Here is a 21,132-nt window from a genome sequence, read left to right on the forward strand (position 1 = left end):
GTTCTGAGGGTGGGCAATGGGAGGCAATCATGAACCACTAGTTAGCATATGTCTATTAAAATAATCCCTATAATTCAGAGGGAGAGATCATGTCTGCCCAGGTAATTTTAAACAATAACCTTTTTCACTTCGTTACTTAAAACTTGAATGCATTAATGGTTGCTGACTGTTTGCCAAATGTATGTTTATCAGAAATGGAAGAGGTGAGAAAGTGTTCATCCTTTTGTTCACAAATGATTGCAGAACTGGTGCCAGATATCAAAAGTGAAGTCAACTGAAATAAATAGTGACTAAGACACATCTCTTCCTTAAGGAACTAAGCACCTACTGGATGACACACATAAGTAAAAAGGCCACTATCATTCAGTTTAGCATGTTTTATTATAAGTTGAAGTAAATTATGTATACAAAAGAGGCCACAGCAGTCAGGAAACTTCTCTAATTCAGAAGAGTCACTACTATAACTGGAAAAAGAACATTAAATGCATATTGCATTGAAAGAGAGTCATGTTCTCATCCACCACTTTGTAACTTATGTATTTGATACGTATTTGATATTTCCCTAGAGATTTAGTGGAAAACACTTTCTCTCTAATCTGTGCTACTGTAAGAAAGTGACTCATTATCATGACAAGTAGATCTATCAGAGCTACCTGCAGGCCCAGGCTGCCCAGATTAGTAATGACCTGGAAAATAAATTGGCATTCCAGAACTTTCTACTCAGTTGGAAGAGGGGTGGTGACATCACAGTCTCACTCTAGTCTCTATAATTGCTGCTCAAAGTAACAGACTTGAATCACAAGGGCTTGTTGAGCAGCATAATGCCTTTATCTCCCAAACTGGTTTACAGGTCAAGTGAAAGCCCATCTTAAGAGTGTATGAAAAATACCAACACAGTATCTATTATAGGGGAAGAATAATTTTAAGCAGAACATATGATTACAATGATTAGAGACTGGACTCTGGAATCATCAGGACTTGTGTCTGAATTAAAACACATTAGATTTATGATCCTCAGAAATTTTCTGTAAGGTTCTAAGTCTTGATTTTCTTAGCCCCCCAAAATGAGGTTACAATAACTTGCATCTTATAGTGTAGTTCTGAGTTTCTACTTATTCATTCATTGACCAGCTATTAATACCTAACCTGTGTTGAGCATGCTTGTAGGCAATGACCCTTCTCTCCTTTAGCTTGCATTTTAGTTTATTGTGATAGCCAATAAACAAATTAATAAATAATAGATAGATAGATAGATAGGGATATGTACTATGTGTATTATATGTACTCTGAGTTGACATAGTGCAAATGAAGGAAGTCATGTTTATATGAGGTCATCATTAAAGGCCCTCTGAGAAAGTGACATTTGAATGAACAAGAAAATGTCTTTTGTGTGAGATGCTTGGGGAAAAGTGTTTCCAAGTCTAAAGAGCAGCAAATAAAAATCTTTGCACTGAGAAAAATCTTGGAATTTTTAAGGAGTTGAAAGTTGGACATTATGGGTGGAGGGAAGTGAGCAAGGGCAAAGAGTTATGGAAAACAAGATTGAAAAATTAAGCAGGGGTTTTGGTAAAGACTGTGGGATTAAATTTAGGAGAAATAGGAAGACATTCAACCAAGAAATGGATATGATCTGGTGGATGTTTTCAAAAGACTACTCACACTACCTTGAGATGAAAGAGACAAGATTGGAGGCCAAGAAACTGGTGGTGATGAAAAGCAGTATGTAAGGTAAGAGATATAATCTGTATTAGAGTGACAGTAATAAAGATGGATAAAAGTAATTGAATTTGAGATATCTGGAGATTTGAATTGACAGGACTAAACAATAAATTGGATGTAGAAGACAGGGGAAAGCATACACTCAAATCTGACCCCTAGGGTATTGGTCTGAGAGGTCAAGCAATATTGGTTCCCAAATCTGAGATGGAGAAAAATGGAGAAAAACAGGTTGTCAGAAAGGAGGGATAGGCACAGTTGGAAGGGACCATGTGGCATCTAAGTGTTTTTGCCAAGTAGGCAGCAAAATGTATACATCTGGAGTTTGGTGAGTGATCAGGGCTAAATAACATAAATTATTTTTAATGCATAGCTCAGGGCTTGGTGTGTACTATGACTCAATAACTATAAGCTTTTATAAAATGGAGAATATTTTAAAAGTGAGATATACAGAAAATTTATATTTGTGAATATTCTAAATCTGACATTTTAATAGTGAATAGCATGCAGAGAATAATGTTCTTTTACCTCTTAAATACAACTGTTATTTAATTTCTATAAGGGCAACAGGGAGAGTGATGCTTAAAAATTGTTCTAAGCTAATATTATGCTGTCACAGTTTGGCTTAGTTGAACTCACTGGGAGTTCAACATCATTATCACATGACAAGGGATGGTGAGAGACAAATTCAAGTTGAAATCAAATGTTGGCACTACTGTCAGATTGAAACTCCCATTCTGTCACCTTTTTGCTCTGTCATTATGAGGTAGCTACTGGACATCCCTGAGCCTCAATTTTCATATCTGCAAAATGAAGGTAATAACAGCTATGTCAGGGGTTTTAAGAGGATTTTAAATACTGCAATTAAAGCAAATAGCATATGATGAGTGCCTAGCCAATGTTTATAAATGTAGAAGTTAGGACAAGCAATAGTACTTGTGATACATTATTATAAAAAAGACTGTCAAGGAAAATCACAGAATTAATAGAAAAGTATTTTAATAAATGTAAGTGCTTGAAAATAAAACACTAATGATTTCACAACACATACCTTGGACCTAAAAGGCAACAAACATCTTATTACAGAGAAATGGTGCAAGGTCTGAAAGAAAGTTCTTAGCAAATTGTAGTTGCCAAAATAAGCAGCAGCTTCACCATGGTGTTACTCACCATAGTGGAGAAAGCATCTGAGCTTATGCATTATTCACATTTTTCTGAATCTGAACTAAGCAATGAAAAGTGACGAATGAGGGAAGCTTGTAATAGATTTTTTTTAAACTGGGTACAGACTTGTGCTGAATTGACACACCACTGTCACAGGGGAAACCTTGTAAGCGTTACAATTCTGTCAATTTCTCTTTGTGAGGAGGTAACAGACTTTCTAACTTTTAAGACTAATTTCCCTACTGCTTTAACTGTTTTCTTTAGGAAAAAAGGCACAAAATCCATTCAAGTGGACTCAACAACTTTTATGTATATATATAATATATGTATTTTGCCAATTTAATTGGCAGAAATATACATAAGCTGCCATTGTGTTTTCTGAAGCCCAAGTTCAATTTCTGCAGAGGATTTAAGTTCAGTACCTAATTTTGTGTAGGGTATTTTGTATCTGAAAACCTGTGCTGCTGATGTTGCTCATATGGAGGACAACAGGACTGAAAGTGGCAATTTCTCCATCCCTTGTTTCCCCTTTCAGCTCAGAGGTTGTTTCTAGCCTCGCTTGCAGTTGGTAGCTGAGCCCAGTCACCTCAAGAGCTTTGTCTCCTTTGGCATGTTTCTGTGATGCCTATACCTTATTTCTCCTTCAGAGCTTCTCTCAAAACCAAATTCTCCTTCCCAGGATTTTAGGCAAAGTAGTTTTATTTCTCAACAAATTTCCCATACCTGGCAGAACTTTATTCATTTAGCGAATATGTATAATGGTCTTATTATATGTCCAATATGGCAGATTAAGTAGAAGAGGATTTGGTACCACACCTGCTGAAGAGAGGGAAAATAAAGATCTCTGTCTAGAAAAAAATTTTTTAAGCGCAATATGTGTTTATCTTTTGACCCTACCATCCCACTTCTAGGAATTTTCCCTAAAGCTACACTGTGACACTATGAAAATATATATGCAGAAGATTATTCATCTGAGACTTGATTGTAATTTTAAAATTTTAGAAACAATCTAAATGCTCATATTTAGGAAATGAATTGATACATCCAAAATTAAAGTATTATGCAGCAGGAAGAAAGCATGATGTAGAGAGCTATGAACTTATGTGGAATGATTTCCATGCTATATTGTTAAATGAAGGAAGTGAAATACGATAAATCATCTCAATCGTTCTACCTTTATTGTAAAAAAGAGAAATTAAAAATAAAAACAAATATACAGGTGTTTGCTCATTTGAACAAAATAAATGAAGGAAGAATAAACCAATGAATAATGAAATTGGTCAGCTACAGGGCATGGGTGAGAATGCGGTGGAAAGAATAGAAGAGAGGAGATGAAGACTGTACTTTCTGGTACAGTACTGACTTTTGGAATTATGCTAATGTTTCACAAACTCTAAAAGTAAATAAGTAAGGTCAACAAATATAGGAGATTCAAAATTGAATATTAATGGAAACAAATGAATATAACCATACCGAAGTGGCAGTGTGAGGGGAGATCTAACCCAGGTAACTTTGAAGTCAGTTTTTGAACTAATGCCCTCAGGCTAAAGACAAAAAGACTTTTAATCAAATATTAAGCTTTAATTGGTAGGCTTTTTTTTTTTTTCAGAAGTGTATACGAGCAATCCTAAAACAAGTTTTTTATATTCCAGGAATTGAGCAAAAGAGTAAATATATCATGGATCATGAGAGCCAGGTTTCTCCTATCAGAGAGATACAAATAAGGAAAGGAGAAGGAAGGACTGACTAAATCCTGCCACGTTGGAGTTGGATTGTAATTAAAGGTGTCAGTGTGAACTCTTGGGAATGAATATACACGCATAAGCAATGGCAAAACCTATTCACATATCTTGATTTCTAAATACCATTCTCTCTTAAAAGGAACTAAGTCTCCTTCAGAGAAATGATTGATTCCAAGTCTAGGGCTTGCAAGGATAAAACAATTTTCTTTTCCTATAAGTGCCATTCTGTAGACAATTAGGAATATCTGAATAACGTCTGTGTGCTAGATCAGAGAACAGAAAATTATGACCCATGAGCCAAGACACCCTACCACCAGTTTTGGAAAGTGAATCTATATTGAACACAGTCATGGCCTTTCATTTACATTATTTTCTCTGGCTACCTTTAAACTACAAGAACAGAGTTGAATGGTTAAGACAAAGACCATATGGTCTGCAAGGCCTAAAATAATTACTACCTGACCCTTAACAGAATAAGTTTGTCACCCACAGGATTAGATAATGGTACTGAATCAATGTTAAGTTCCTGATTTGGTAATTGTAGTGTGATTATGTAAAATAATTCCTTATTATTAGGAAACACAGAAGATTTTGGAGGTAAAGGAGTATCCTATCTGCAAATTACTCTTCAACACTTCAGGAAAAATATAATTCCACATACTAATATTAAATATATAAAAATATATCGATAGGTAGATATCATGAGAGTGATAAAGTGGAATGAATAAGTATCTATAGTAAAAGCTGTAATTAAATGGTAACATTTAGTGAATCTGGATCAAGGGTGTCCAGGAATTTTTTGTACTATTTATGCAAATTTTTCATAGTTCTGAAAATATATCAAAAATATTAATAAAGGAAAGTGAAGTGGGAAGCACTTAGCTGACCTCTTGCTCTGGTCTGTGTTTTCTCCAAATACTCCTCCTACTTCGTTATGTTTCTCAGTCTCTTTTGTAGATCTCTTTTCTTTAGATTGCTCCTTAAATCATTTTGTAATTCCAGTGTCAGAAGAGGCCAACTTGCTGCCAAGTAATTAAATAAACTTTCAGGAGCTCTCCTTTGTCAGGTTCTATAGGAAACCTAACATTGTCTATAAGATTTCTTCAAATTCTAGCAAGTGAAGGTAGGGGTGGGGGTGAAGAGTGGTTACTTTTATTATCCCTTCTTATATCAAGTTTCCAGTGTGGAAACTCATTTCACTTGTACCACTTACTTTTCCTGTAATTGTCTTTATTCTTCTACTCTTTGCCAACCCACATCTGGAATTCAGCTTCCTTCCCAGGATATCTTGCTCATGCTCAGGACGTCTTCAAATGAGAAGATGTAAAATGAATACGACATATCTCACATCTACAAAGTTTTCCTTCTATCACACTATGCACTATTAGGAATATCTAACTGGTTATATTTCCCCATAGACTCCAGTTTCCCTCCATATTGCTTGCCCCCTCTTCCCTTGGATTTCTCCACCTTCGAGTTCAATTCTTCCTTTCTTATTTTAAAGAGTCACTAAATTCTATATTCTTAGGTCTATACCCCCATATGGATTTCCAAAAACTCAATGTCTCTGCTAAAAAATGTATCTTGATTCTGGAGTCTCATCTTGCAGCATAAAATTACAGAAATCCATTCTTTTCATTCTAAGTAGATATAGATATATTATATTTATTGAGTTATAAACAAACATGTATTATACATGTTTATTTAGAAAAAGCTCTGAAACTTATACAAATCAGAGCTCATCTTGAAATACCAGACACTGAAGATACTAGTAGAGTTGCCTTTGCCCATTAGAAATAGATGCAGTAGTAAGAGCCCAGAATCTGCAGTCAAACTGTCTTAATTTGTATTTTCACTCCACTAGGCAATGAGTGATCCTAGGCAAGCTACTTGAGTGTTCTGTGCCTTCCTTTCCTCCACTGTTCATTGAGAGTTACAATGGTATCTACTGCACAGTCATTCACACATGTGACCATGGCAGCAATTTTTTGATAATAAAACCTGGAGACAAAGTACCCATCAGTAAGCAATATTTAAATAATATCCCATGAAAATTATATAATACAATTGAGTTATTACATGAATGACACAGATTTTTATTTGCTGATTTAAAAAGATATGCTCAAAATAAAAAAAAAAAACTTAAAATTATATACACTTAAATCTGGGAAGAATCACCAGAATTTTGATTACCTAACCTTAAGGAACTGGGGAGAGAGGTTCTCACTTTTCATTTTGTACCTTTTCATACCGTTTGAGTTTCCTAACCATATAAAATGTTACTATTGGTTAAGTGAACAAGAGATATATTGGCAGTGAAATTATGGGTAATTTTAATTTTATTTGTAGATTACTATACAATAAAAAATTCAATATGTGTTCTAGCTATATATTATTAAAGGGAATAAATTATTAATAGCATTCATTCCAAGAATTGGCTATAAATTGAAAAATGTTCTTGTGAGTTTTTGACATTTATATGAATGAATGAAAACAAATATGATTATATTGACAAAAATAAACAAAAAATAAGAAAACACATATTTGTACAATTAAATTATTTTCATAGTGCTTAATATAGAATAAATGTTCTGTAGGTTCTTTTGTTTTTTTTGTTGTTGTTGTTATTACTGTTGTTATAAGCTATAGCCAGCATCAGTTTTTTGAATATGGGTAGTTAGAGCACAATACTAGACAAGTGTGGGAAAATGAACTCATTTAACATGGTAATGATTTCAAGAAAGAAGTAAACTTTAAAATATATATTTTAAAAAATACCAGGAGACTATTAATCCAAACGATAGGAAAGGGATTTGATTTCTTCTGTTCCCATGTTGATGAAAATACTAAGTCTGTGCCTTGAGGTCTTTAAGAAAATTCTGTGACCTGAGACCAGGGATAACTGAGTTCTGAATATTTTGAGAAGCAACTTTTTTTTCTCTTCCATTCAGGAGTATAAGGTCTGCAGAGACAACTGTCATAATAAAACTATGCTTTCCCTTTGGTGTCCCATATGATTACTCAAGAAATCAGTAATCAACATAGGCCAGACTAAGGCAGGATTTTTAAAGTGGACATTCTTTAAGAACAACTAGGGATTCAACTCTGTTCCAGAATTAAGTTCTTCAGCAAGAAATGGACTGTTTGTGCAGTAGCAGGTATGTATACTAATAGAATGATTTTGGTTTTAATTAGTAGCATTTCCCTGCAAAAGAATTACATATGCTGTTTACTCAGCATTTTTTAAAGGGCCATTAATGTTTTTGTAATCTCCTTTCTTTCCAGACTACACTTTAAAAGGCTCTTCCAGTAAGCACACAAATGATAAGAAAGCAAAACATCCTTATTGCTGATATGGCAAAAGTGTTAGTGGTCTGGATAAAAGGTCAAACCAGCCACAAGATTCCCTTAAGCCAAAACCTAATGCAGAGCAAGGCCCTAATTCTGTTCAATTCCATGAAGCCTGAGAGAGGTGAGGAAGCCATAGAAAAGGTGAAGGTAGCAGAGGTTGGTTCATGAGGTTTCAGGAAAGAAGCCATCTCCACAACATAAATGTGCAAGGTGAAACAGCAAGTGCAGATGTAGAAGCTGCAGCAAATTATCCAGAAAATCTAGCTACGATAATTAACAAAGTTGGCTACAGTAAACAACAGATTTTCAATGCAGATGAAACAGCCTTATATCAGAAGAGGATACTATCAAGGACCTTCATAGCTAGAGAAGAGAAGTCAATGCCTGGCTTCAAACCTTCAAAGGACAGACTAACTCTCTCGTTATAGGATAATGCAGCTGGTGATATTTAGTTGAAATCAATGCTCATTTATCATTCTGAAAATTCCAGAGCCCTTAAGAATTATGCTAAATCTATTCTGCCTATACTCTATGGATGGAACAACAAAGCCTTGGTGACAGCTCATCTGTTGACAATATGGTTACTGAATATTTCAAGCCCATTGTTTAAAACCACTGCTCAGAAAAAAAAGATTATTTTCAAAATATTACTCATATTGTTCATTGACAATGGACCTGTTCCCCCAAGTGTTCTGATGGAGGTGTACAACAAGATTAATGTTGACTTCATGCCTGCTAAAACAACATCCATTGTGAAGCCCATGGATCAAGGAGTAATTTCCACTTTTAAGTCTTATTATTTAAGAAATACATTTTGTAAGACTATAGCTGCCATCAATAGTGATTCCTCTAATGGGTCTGGGCAAAGTAAATTGAAAAAATTGTGTAAAGAATTCACCATTCTAGATGCCATGAAGAACATCCATGATTCCATGATTTGGAAGAGGTCAACCTATAGACATTAACAGGAGTTTGGAAGAAGCAGATTCTGACACTCATGGGTGACTTGACTGGAGGAAGTAACTGCAGATGTGGTGGAAATAATAAGAGAGTGAGAACTAGAAGTGGAGCCTGAAGATGTGACTGATTTGCTGCAATGTCATGCTAAAACTTTAAGGGATGAGGAGTTGCTTGTTATGGATGAACAAAGAAAGTAGTTTCTTGAGATGGAACCTACTCCTAGTGAAGATTCTGTGAAGACTGTTGAAATGACAACAAAGGATTTAGAATATTACATAAACTTAGTTGATAAAACAGTGGCAGGGTTTGAGAGGATTGGCTCTAATATTGAAAGACATTCTATTGTGGATAAAATGCTATCAAACAGCACTGCATGCTACAGAAAAATCATTCCTGAAAGGAAGAGCCAATCAATATAGCAAACTTTATTGCTGACTTATTTTAAAAAATTTCTACAGCCACCCCAGCCTTCAGCAACCATAATCATGATCAGTCAGTAGCTATCAACAGAGAGGCAAGACCTCCCACCAGCAAAAAGGTTACAACTTGCTGAAGGCTCATATGATGGTTAGCATTTTTTAGCAATAAAGTATTGTTTAAATTAAGGTATATACATTGTTTGTTTAGATATAATTCTATTGCACACTTAATAGACTACAGTATGGTGTAAATGTAACTTTTATATGCACTGGGCAACCAAAAAATTTGTTTGGCTTGCTTCATTGCTATATTTGCTTTATTGCGGTGATCTGGAACTGACCTGCAATATCTCTGGGGTATTGCAGATATGTATGTATATGTGTGTGTGTGTGTGTGTGTGTGTGTGTGTGTGTGTGTATACCACTGCTTCTTTATCCATTCATCTGTCAAGAGGCACTTAGGTTGCTTCCATATCTTAGCTATTGTAAATAATGCTAATGCTAATACATCAGGAGGCATATATCTTTTTAGATAAGTATTTTGGTTTTTCTCAGATAAATACCTAGGATTAGAATTGCTGGATCCTATGGTAGTTCTATTTTTATCTCTCAGTAAGTTCTTTATTGATTGTAAATAATTTATACTATTTTTTTGGTATTCTTCCAGCTTTTTTCCGAGTCCCTTGTTAGTATTTATATAGGAACATTTGAACTGTTTGCCTTCAGAATCAACACTACCTACTTATCTCCTGTGTTTAAAAAATAATGATATTCACATTTTCTATTAATAGTTTTATGTATCAGACATTATTAAATTTAGTATAATTCCCATTTATTTCCTGATATGTATCTATATCATCTGAGTGTGGGCCCCCATTCTACATTATATTCTTGTCCTAATATGACTTAAACTTTTATGATTCAGTAGTTGATTTTGAATGGGAAATTGGTGAGACCATTCAGGAAAACTTTCAATGACATGTTATTATCTCTGTGTATATAGAGCAGGATGACCAGACCAAAACAGAGATAAGTTAAGACTCCTGTGTAGAATCCATCTCAGTTCCTGACCCGTTCCTGGGCTACACTGTTCTCTATAAATTTCTCAGTGCCTTTCTTGACAGGCAGAGCACAGTTCACCCTGTGAACAATTTTCACATGGCTACTTTACTCAGGCATTAGGTGCAGGCATGTGAGAAAACAGCTGGAGGAGATCAGCTTAGAGGGTGGGTATGCTCATAAACAAATAGTGTGTTTAATTAAAAGAGTATGGGGTGAGGAAGAGATAAATTAACTAACAGATTATTTTAATAACCTGATAAATCTAAAGTTACACATACAGCAGGTTGAGAGGATTTATAAAGACTGTCAAAGATTATCATATATGATATAGTTGGTGGTTTACTTTGGATACAGTTGAATTAAAGTATTATTCATTGAGTTTATCTGAGAAGAAAATAGTCAAATCTTATAATTTAAACTAGAAGTGAGGTTATGAGAACTTGTTTTAGGAAAAATCTCTAAAGGAATTGGAGAATATTCTTGTTCTTGATCCATATTTCTCTTAACAGTTAACATTGTAGATTCAAATAATACCTTCATGTAAATTTTTCTGTTTATGAATAGTATTTAAACTGCAGGTCATTAAAACTGGTTGCATAATATCTCATTTTTAATATCTCAAGGACATATAAAATATCCATTATTCATACATTATTCATTATTCAATTATATTCATCTATTTATTATATTCACAAACTATACTAGACAATTGGAAAAGTATCTTTAAACATTTTTTAATTCATGAGAATGAACAATTTTTATTTAATTAAGTAATTTGCATTTCTTTCTAAGAACTGTCTGTTTATGCACATGGGGTGTTAGGATGTTTCTTGTTAATCTCTAAGAATTTTCACTTGCGTAGCATACTAAACCATTATCAGTGATATTGGTCCAGAGAAACTTTTCAGTCTGATATTTGATTTAATAATTATCCTCATATTTGTTATTTTACTGGTCTAACATACCCATCACTGGTAATAGTCCTTTTCTTGTTTAAGAAGTTTTTCCCCTATCCTAAATCAGTCATTCCTCCTTTTTCTTCCAGTTTTTAAAATACTTCCTTTGTTTTATATATTTTAATTTCTACCTATGTTATTAAGAGCAAACTTAATTTTATATTTTTTACAAACTAATTTTCTAAGATTATTTGTAAAAACTTAATTGTATAACCTTAGATTTTTATATTTTTTATTTTAATAAAAATACAAAAAATTGTTCAATTTATTATTCTCCATGTTTTAAAACCAAAGCATCCTGGCAATCTATGAAAGGCTACGTGTAACCTCTACTTCACTTTACATATAAGAATATGTTTAGTTTTAATATTAGAAGTGAAATAGTACTTTTAACTTATTTCTATGCGAAATAAGACCACAGCATACTTCTAGTTTGTTACCTTGGTTTTCAGGTTTAGACTAAGGTAGTTCACAATTCTGTGATGGAAATGAAAATATTAAAAGATAAATACTGAGAACTCTCACTCTTTTCTGTGTTTGCATAGATAGGCTTCTGTGGTTCTGATTGGATAGTTTACAGGAGATTAGATTTATGAAAGAAGTGTGTGAGCTAAGAGCAGAAGAAAAGAACAGTGATAAATTGTGAGGGGGAAGGACGATCAGGGTAAGATAGGGCAGGCCTTCTGCATATCAGAGAGAATTTAGGGAGCAGAAGTGTGAATAAAATGGAAAAATATTTTGAAAATTTTCTACTGTGTTGTTTGTTACAATTCATGCCTTCCAGACTCTTCAAAGATTTCATTAGTCAGTGGAGAAAGGATCTGACATGTTTCGACTGAGGAGATAATTGAGGAGGCTGCCTTGTTATGTTACCAACAAATTTAGTAGTTGAAAGGCCGCAAAAATCCCATCATGTTAATATCCATTCTTTATTATTACACATTCAAGTTTTTTTCTCATTGTAAATAATAGTGTAATAAACATATTTACGAGTAAAGTTTTTCTATTTAGAATTTTCCCCTAAATGTTCACATCTATAACCAAGTAATCAGAAAGAATATTTTCCAATTCTTATAGCATATTTCCAAACCACTCTCCAAAAGAGTTATTACTATTTACCTACCAACAGTTATATATGAGTATAAAAATTTCAGCGAAACCTGGTAAGCAGATAGTATTATTATTCTACATTTTAATTTGTTTAATCAGAGCTTTGTTTTTCTTTTATCTTGTGCTTTCTTAAACTCTGGTTCTTATATATATTTCACTGTATTTCATACTAGTTGTATCTATTCTTGTGGAAACAGTCATTTTATGTCATATGCCTATGTAATTTGTTAATATTTTAATTACCTAATTTGAAATAAAAATATAGGATAATGTTTTCTCTATTATAATTCCTACAAATATTTTACCTTAATATACTTTTCGTTTTGTAATTTTAGTCATGTCAGTCACATTAAAACAATAGTGCAAGAAAAAAACTGTATTTTAACAAATGAACATATCTACAAAACAGAAAAAGACTCAAAGACACAGAGAATAGACTTGTGGTTGCCAAGGTGGGGAGGGAAGGATTGGGAGTTTGGAATTTGCAGATGCAAACTAGTATATATAGGATGGATAAACAACAAGGTCTTACTGTATAGCACAGGGAAAGATATTCAAAAACCTGTGATAAACCATAATGGAAAAAAATATGAAAAAGACTATATATATGTAGGACTGAGTCACTTTGCGGTACAGCAGAAATTAACACAACATTGTCAATCAAATATACTTCAATAATTTTTTAAAAGAAATTACAAAAAACATTGTATTTGCATATAGATGTATCTATTGTTCATTTCCCTTAACTATTTTTTATTTCAAGTACATAAAGTTTTATATTAGTTTTAGAAAGACAAGCATATTTAAACTTTCCTAAAGAAAGCTGTACTTCCTGGTATAAATTAAACTCATGTGTCATTCCATTGGAACATCCATGTCCTTCTAGGGGAAATATTAGGACCATGTGCTACCCTGAAGTTCCATTTGTGGTTTTGCAAAAGCCACACACACAGTGGAGCAGCTAGGGCTCCACTGAATGATTTACTTATCTAGAGGGAGACAGAGAAACAGAGAGTATGCTAAGAAACTGTGGATATTAGAAAAGGTAGGAGAAGAGGGAAGTATAGGTCTTTGAGGAATGAAACAGGAAAATAAGGATAGGCGATTCTAAAGTATACCTAGAGTTTTTTTCATAGCAGTCTTTCCAGAGTGATAGGTCTGTCTAAAGTTTGGGGGTTTTGGCCATAACTTTGTATTTTTCCCACAGTACATCAGAGGTCTGAATGAAGTCCTACGCCTCCATCTGGGAGGGAATCCAAGGTACTTTCCCTCAGATTGGGTTCAGACTTAGCAAACTGTGTGTGTTTTAAGAATGCTTTGTTTGCTTGCTTTTAACACTATGTCTATTTTATATTAGTAGCACATCAGTTATAACATCAACAACTTAATACATCTCTTCTGATACCTTGTGATAACTTTCCTCCCGGGTGCACTAAATAACACTAAATATACCTCAGTTTATTCAGGTAATATAATAGCTTTTCGAAGATTTAATGTTATCAAAATTTCATATTATAGTAGACTCTATGAACTATCTTATAAACAATTATACACTTTGTTCCTGTTTTCTTCAACTTTTTTCTCTTGCCAGATAAACTACTGGCCTGTTTACAGCATCCTATTTCACCTCATTTTATTTTGTACAAGTTACTTGCATGTTTATCAACATCTTTGGTGAATCTTGATAGAATTTTTCTGATACTTCCAAGACCACACAAGAAGAATCTAATTTTTTATGATTATCACTATGGCTAAAACAGTTTTAATGCCTAGAAATCATATCAACCAGGTCATATCTTATAATAACCTTTCTTATTTTTTCAATTCTTCACACAAAAATTCATAGACAGATAGATGTGTAGCAATTTCACACTGCCCAAACTTTAATCAACCCGTTCCAAGGGTAGTGACGGATAGATGGTAAAGTTTAATGGCAATCTTTATTCCCCCAATAAGTGGTAGATGAAATGGTGACAAGCCTTAGAGGTAGAAAGCATTGATTTTTTTCCCAATCTGCTGAATTTTCCAATGCACAGAGCTCAAATGTATTCTCCTCAGGGAGACTTCCCTACAGATTAATAAACTGGGTTACAATAAAAAAAATGATCCCATTAAAACACTGTACACACATGCATGTACACACATACACACACGAATTTTTAAAACTTTATTTTGATATCGATGTTTCAAGTTACATGCAGGGATAATTTTTTAATAGATATGACTATCTGCCTAATTCTTTCTAGCCCACTGTGGAAAATAGTTTATTGCAACACAAATCTTTTCAGATTACTGATTCTTGGCTCTGCACATTGAACCCACAGCCAAAGCCTGGAATTCTAATCCTGCCTGTCAATCACTTGCTCAGTGCTGTGGTGGCCTATGTAAGCAAACCAAAATCTAGGTCTGTAATTGCTTCAAGGTTATGAAATTGAAACCGAACGACCACCAATCACAAACAGCCAATTTGGCTTTAAGCTATAGCCAATTAATAATTTCCTTACTTTGCTTCTGCCTTTTTTTATAAAAGTATTTTTTCTATAGAAGTCTCTCCTCAACTGTCAGTGGAGCATTCCTAACCCCTTGCCATGTGGCACTGCCTGATTCAAATCAATTTTTGCTCAAATAAATTCTTAAACTTTTTAATATGCCTCAGTTTATCTTTTAACAGTTCATATCCTGCTCATATGTCAGATAGTAGGGCATAAGATATAAGAGGCTGACACAAATAGGTATCTAGTAAATGGCAACTTCTATAACATAACACACATTTAACATGTAACATGCATGCACACACACACTTTAAGAAAAGTATCCACAGGAAAAAGTCAGTACACAAGGGCAAAATGTAGTTGGTGATGTTTTAGAATAGCATCTTAAAATGTTTAAACTTCAAATATGCTATCCTTAAGCCTGTAAGACTCACTTCTAACAAAATATAATTACTGTGCATAGTAACTTAATATAGTTTCTCTGTTTATAAAGTAAATTCTTGCTATCTTCCCATTTTAATTTTGAAATCATCTTAGACTGTAATCGCGGAAGCTGACTCCTCCTGATCTCTTCTGATATGACCAGGAAGGATGTCAGTGTCTGTTTTGATGGTAGATTGGGATGTCTCACTTCTGAGAGTAACATTCCTTATTTTATTTAATTCACTCTTTCTGATGCTCAGGCTCTGTCTCTGGTTCTGATGGATGGAAATCGATGCTATCAGCACATTGACTCAGCATGGGTGTATCTGATTTTATTTTTTCCTCAGTATCCTAACAACAGATTACAAATTATTTATACTCTAATGTCAACAGTCACTGCTGGATATATTGAAGTATTTTTACCAACTGCACTGCTGCCTTTGTTTTTAAAGTCAATATTATTTCAAAGTCAATATTGTATGCTTTAAAATTATTAACCTGGGCCTCCCTGGTGGCGCAGTAGTTGAGAGTCCACCTGCCGATGCAGGGGATACGGGTTCGTGCCCCAGTCCGGGAGGATCCCCTATGCCGCGGAGCGGCTGGGCCCGTGAGCCATGGCCGCTGAGCCTGCGTGTCCGGAGCCTGTGCTCCACAATGGGAGAGGCCACAACAGTGAGAGGCCCGCGTACCACAAAAAAAAAAAAAAAAAAAATTATTAACCAAAAAACTTTCTATAAGAGTGTAATGTGCTTTAGATGATACAAAAACAAAAACAAATCCAAAAAACAAACGATAGAAAGGCTTATGGTCTTCAGAATAAAATAAGTTTCCTTAAGTAAACTTTAAAAATAGTTTTAAGTTAATGCTTTAGTGATTATTATAATAAATATTTATCATAGTAAAGCATAGTGAAACTTCATGAAGTCTAGGGTTTTTATCATAATTAGTCATGCCATAATAAATCTAAAATGCATCATATGGTTCATATACTACTGCTTGACATTTTTATTGCATTACTGAAATTTCAATTCAACCCATGCACATTCTTTAAAATTTCTGTTAACATAGAAATTTTTTTTAATGTCATGCCACTTTATACGTTTACTTGTTCTTTTACATCAGGTTAACTTTGACAGAATTCCAGTTTGGGTTATTAAAGAGAAAACCAGATAAGATACAAAATGTTATGAGATAGCAGCAATTTAATAAAACCACTGTGCTTGGTACAGAGCTACCCAATAAAGTTCTGTTGTTTAGACTATAATAGTACCTATAATATTAATAGCATTTTTAATTTAAATAGTACTCCTGAAGACGTTTGTATTCATTATATACAATCCCATAGAAGAGTCAGGGCAGAAATTTTCATCCACAATTTTAGGAAGAAAGAAATGGGAAAAAATGAGTGATTTTCCCATGCTTCTTTTCATAATCCCTGTATTGAAAATGAGTCCTAGGAGCAGAAGAGGGGAGAATTTTTAGCCAGTACTTGAGAAAATTTTTAAGTTCATTCTTCAAGTACTTAATCAAGTTGTCTTTGATCATCCTGGGAGTATTCTGTTTTTAATATACCTGTAGCATTTCATATTGATTGTATTCATTCTCAATGTACTGAACTGTATTATTTGCTTTTTTAGAGGAGATGTGACTTATTTTTATTTAGATTTCAAATTGTTGTGGTGGCCACATAATGATTTTGACAGAGACTCTCAATAAATATTTGTTGGCTTTTCTATTTCTTTAATGTAGTCTGATAAATTCACCAATCACTCAAATATTTTGTACAAATGGAGAATTAAATATGATAATAACAATTTTTAAAGTTGCAATAGCAGATGAGCATGAAAAACCCTTCTATTAACAATGTGGTCAGGATGTAAGCATTAGATTATACAGGATAGTTACACATAATCTGCTAGAATTAAAAGTAGTTTCCCCTGCAAAACTCACTTAATAATTAAATTAATTCAGAGTATAACAATGATTAAATGTCATTTTTCCTCTCCTTACCTGAATGTCAATGATTAAATAAGTTGATAGCTCTCAAAGACGCTGAAAGTAAGTGAAAGGTAGACACTTTCATTTATTGTGGGCCCCAACTGTTAGTCATAAAAATGATAGTTCTGGGCTTCCCTGGTGGCACAGTGGTAGAGCGTCTGCCTGCCGATGCAGGGAACACGGGTTCATGCCCCGGTCCGGGAAGATCCCACATGCCACGGAGCGGCTGGGCCCGTGGGCCATGGCCGCTGAGCCTGTGCGTCTGGAGCCTGTGCTCTGCAACAGGAGAGGCTGCGGTGGTGGGGGGCCCGCGTACCGCAAAAAAAAAAAATTATAGTTCTAAGAATTTACCCTGAATAAAAGAGAATCTCAAAACGTTTATAAAGCTATTGCAGCATTCTTTTGTAACGATGAAACAAAACAAAAATACATAAAATGGACTTCCGGGTAAGATGGTGGAAGAGTAAGACGCGGAGATCACCCTCCTCCCCACGAATACACCAGAAATACAGCTACACGTGGAACAACTCCTACAGAACACCTACTGAACGCTGGCAGAAGACCCCAGACCTCCCAAAAGGCAAGAAACTCCCCACATACCTGCGTAGGGCAAAGCGGAGAGATCCCCGCACAGAGGATCGGTGCCGAGCGGCACTCACCAGCCCGAGAGGCTTGTCTGCTCGCCCGCCGGGCGGGCGGCGCTGGAAGCTGAGGCTCGGGCTTCGGTCAGAGCGCAGGGAGAGGACTGGGGCTGGCGGCGAGAACTCAGCCTGAAGAGGGCTAATGTGCCACAGCTAGCCGGGAGGGAGTCCGGGAAAACTCTGGAGCTGCCGAAGAGGCAAGAGACTTTTTCTTCCCTCTTGGTTTCCTGGTGCGCGAGGAGAGGGGATTAAGAACGCTGCTTAAAGGGGCTCCACAGACGGGCGCGAGTCGCGACTGAAAGCGCGGAGCCCACTGACGGGCGTGGGACGCTGGGGCTGCTGCTGCCGCCGCCAAGAAGCCTGTGTGCGAGTGCAGGTCACTGTCCACACCGCCCTTCCGGGAGCCTGTGCAGCCCGCCACTGCCGGGGTCCCGGGATCCAGGGGCGGCTTCCCTGGGAGAACGCACGGCGCGCCTCGGGCTGGTGCAACGTCATGCCGACCTCTGCCACTGCAGGCTCGCCCCGCACTCCGTGCCCCTCCCTCCCGCCCGACCTGAGTGAGCCAGAGTCCCCGAAGAGGCTGCTCCTTTAACCCTGTCCTGTCTGAGCGAAGAACAGACGCCCTCCGGCAACCTACACGCAGAGGCGGGGCCAAATCCAAAGCTGAGACCCAGGAGCTGTGAGAACAAAGAAGAGAAAGGGAAACCTCTCCCAGCAGCCTCAGAAGCAGCGGATTAAAGCTCCACAATCAACTTGATGTACCCTGCATCTGTGGAATACATGAATAGACAACAAATCATCCCAAATTGAGGAGCCAGGAGTCAGTGCTGTGCCTCTGAGGTGGGAGAGCCAACTTCAGGACACTGGTCCACAAGAGACCTCCCAGCTCCACATAATATCAAACGGCAAAAATCTTCCAGAGATCTCCATCTCAACACCAGCACCCAGCTTCACTCAACGACGAGCAAGCTACAGTGCTGGACACCCTATGCCAAACAACTAGCAAGACAGGAACACAATGCCACCCATTAGCAGAGAGGTGGCCTAAAATCATAAAAAGTCCGCAGACACCCCAAAACACACCACCAGACGTGGACCTGCCCACCAGAAAGACAAGATCCAGCCTCATCCACCAGAACACAGGCACTAGTCTCCTCCACCAGGAAGCCTACACAACCCACTGAACCAAACTTAGCCACTGGGGACAGACACCAAAAACAACGGGAACTATGAACCTGCAGCCTGCAAAAAGGAGACCCCAAACACAGCAAGATAAGCAAAATGAGAAGACAGAAAAACACACAGCAGGAGAAGGAACAAGATAAAAACCCACCAGACCTAACAAATGAAGAGGAAATAGGCAGTCTACCTGAAAAAGAATTCAGGATAATGATAGTAAAGATGATGCAAAATCTTGGAAATAGAATAGACAAAATGCAAGAAATATTTAACAAGGACCTAGAAGAACTAAAGATGAATCAAGCATCGATTAAAAACACAATAGATGAAATAAAAAATACTCTAGATGGGATCAATAGCAGAATAACTGAGGCAGAAGAACGGATAAGTGAGGTGGAAGATAAAATAGTGGAAATAACTGCTGCAGAGCAAAATAAAGAAAAAAGAATGAAACAAACAGAGGACAGTCTCAGAGACCTCTGGGACAAGATTAAACGCACCAACATTCGAATTATAGGGGTTCCAGAAGAAGAAGAGAAAAAGAAAGGGACTGAGAAAATATTTGAAGAGATTATAGTTGAAAACTTCGCTCATATAGGAAAGGAAATAGTTAATAAAGTCCGGGAGGCACAGAGAGTCCCATACAGAATAAATCCAAGGAGAAATACGCTAAGACACATATTAATCAAACTGTCAAAAATTAAACACAAAGAAATCATATTAAAAGCAGCAAGGCAAAAACAACAAATAACACACAAGGGAATCCCCATCAGGATAACAGCTGATCTCTCAGCAGAAACTCTACAAGCCAGAAGGGAGTGGCAGGACATAATTAAAGTGATGAAGGAGAAAAACCTGCAACCAAGATTACTCTACCCAGCAAGGATCTCATTCAGATTTGATGGAGAAATTAAAACCTTTACAGACAAGCAAAAGCTGAGAGAGTTCAGCACCACCAAACCAGCTTTACAACAAATGCTAAAGGAACTTCTCTAGGCAAGAAACACAACAGAAGGAAAAGACCTACAATAACGAACCCAAAACAATTAAGAAAATGGGAATAGGAACATACATATCGATAATTACCTTAAATGTAAATGGACTAAATGCTCCCACCAAAAGACACAGATTGGCTGAATGGATACAAAAACAAGACCCATATATATGCTGTCTACAAGAGACCCACTTCAAACCTAGAGACACATACAGACTGAAAGTAAGGGGATGGAAAAAGATATTCCATGCAAATGGAAACCAAAAGAAAGCTGGAGTAGCAATTCTCATATCAGACAAAATAGACTTTAAAATAAAGACTACTAGAAGAGACAAAGAAGGACACTACATAATGATCAAGGGATCGATCCAAGAAGAAGATATAACAATTGTAAATATTTATGCACCCAACATAGGAGCACCTCAATACATAAGGCAAATACTAACAGCCATAAAAGGAGAAATCGACAGTAACACAATCATAGTAGGGGACTTTAACACCCCACTTTCACCAATGGACAGATCATCCAAAATGAAAATAAATAAGGAAACACAAGCTTTAAATGATACATTAAACAAGATGGACTTAATTGATATTTATAGGACATTCCATCCAAAAACAACAGAATACACATTTTTCTCAAGTGCTCATGGAACATTCTCCAGGATAGACCATATCTTGGGTCACAAATCAAGCCTTGGTAAATTTAAGAAAATTGAAATTGTATCAAGTATCTTTTCCGACCACAATGCTATGAGACTAGATATCAATTACAGGAAAAGATCTGTAAAAAATACAAACACATGGAGGCTAAACAATACACTACTTAATAACGAAGTGATCACTGAAGAAATCAAAGAGGAAATTAAAAAATACCTAGAAACAAATGACAATGGAGACACGACGACCCAAAACCTATGGGACG

The sequence above is a fragment of the Mesoplodon mirus genome, assembly GCF_964341445.2.
Source record: "Mesoplodon mirus genome assembly, chromosome: 2".
NCBI lineage: Eukaryota > Metazoa > Chordata > Mammalia > Artiodactyla > Ziphiidae > Mesoplodon > Mesoplodon mirus.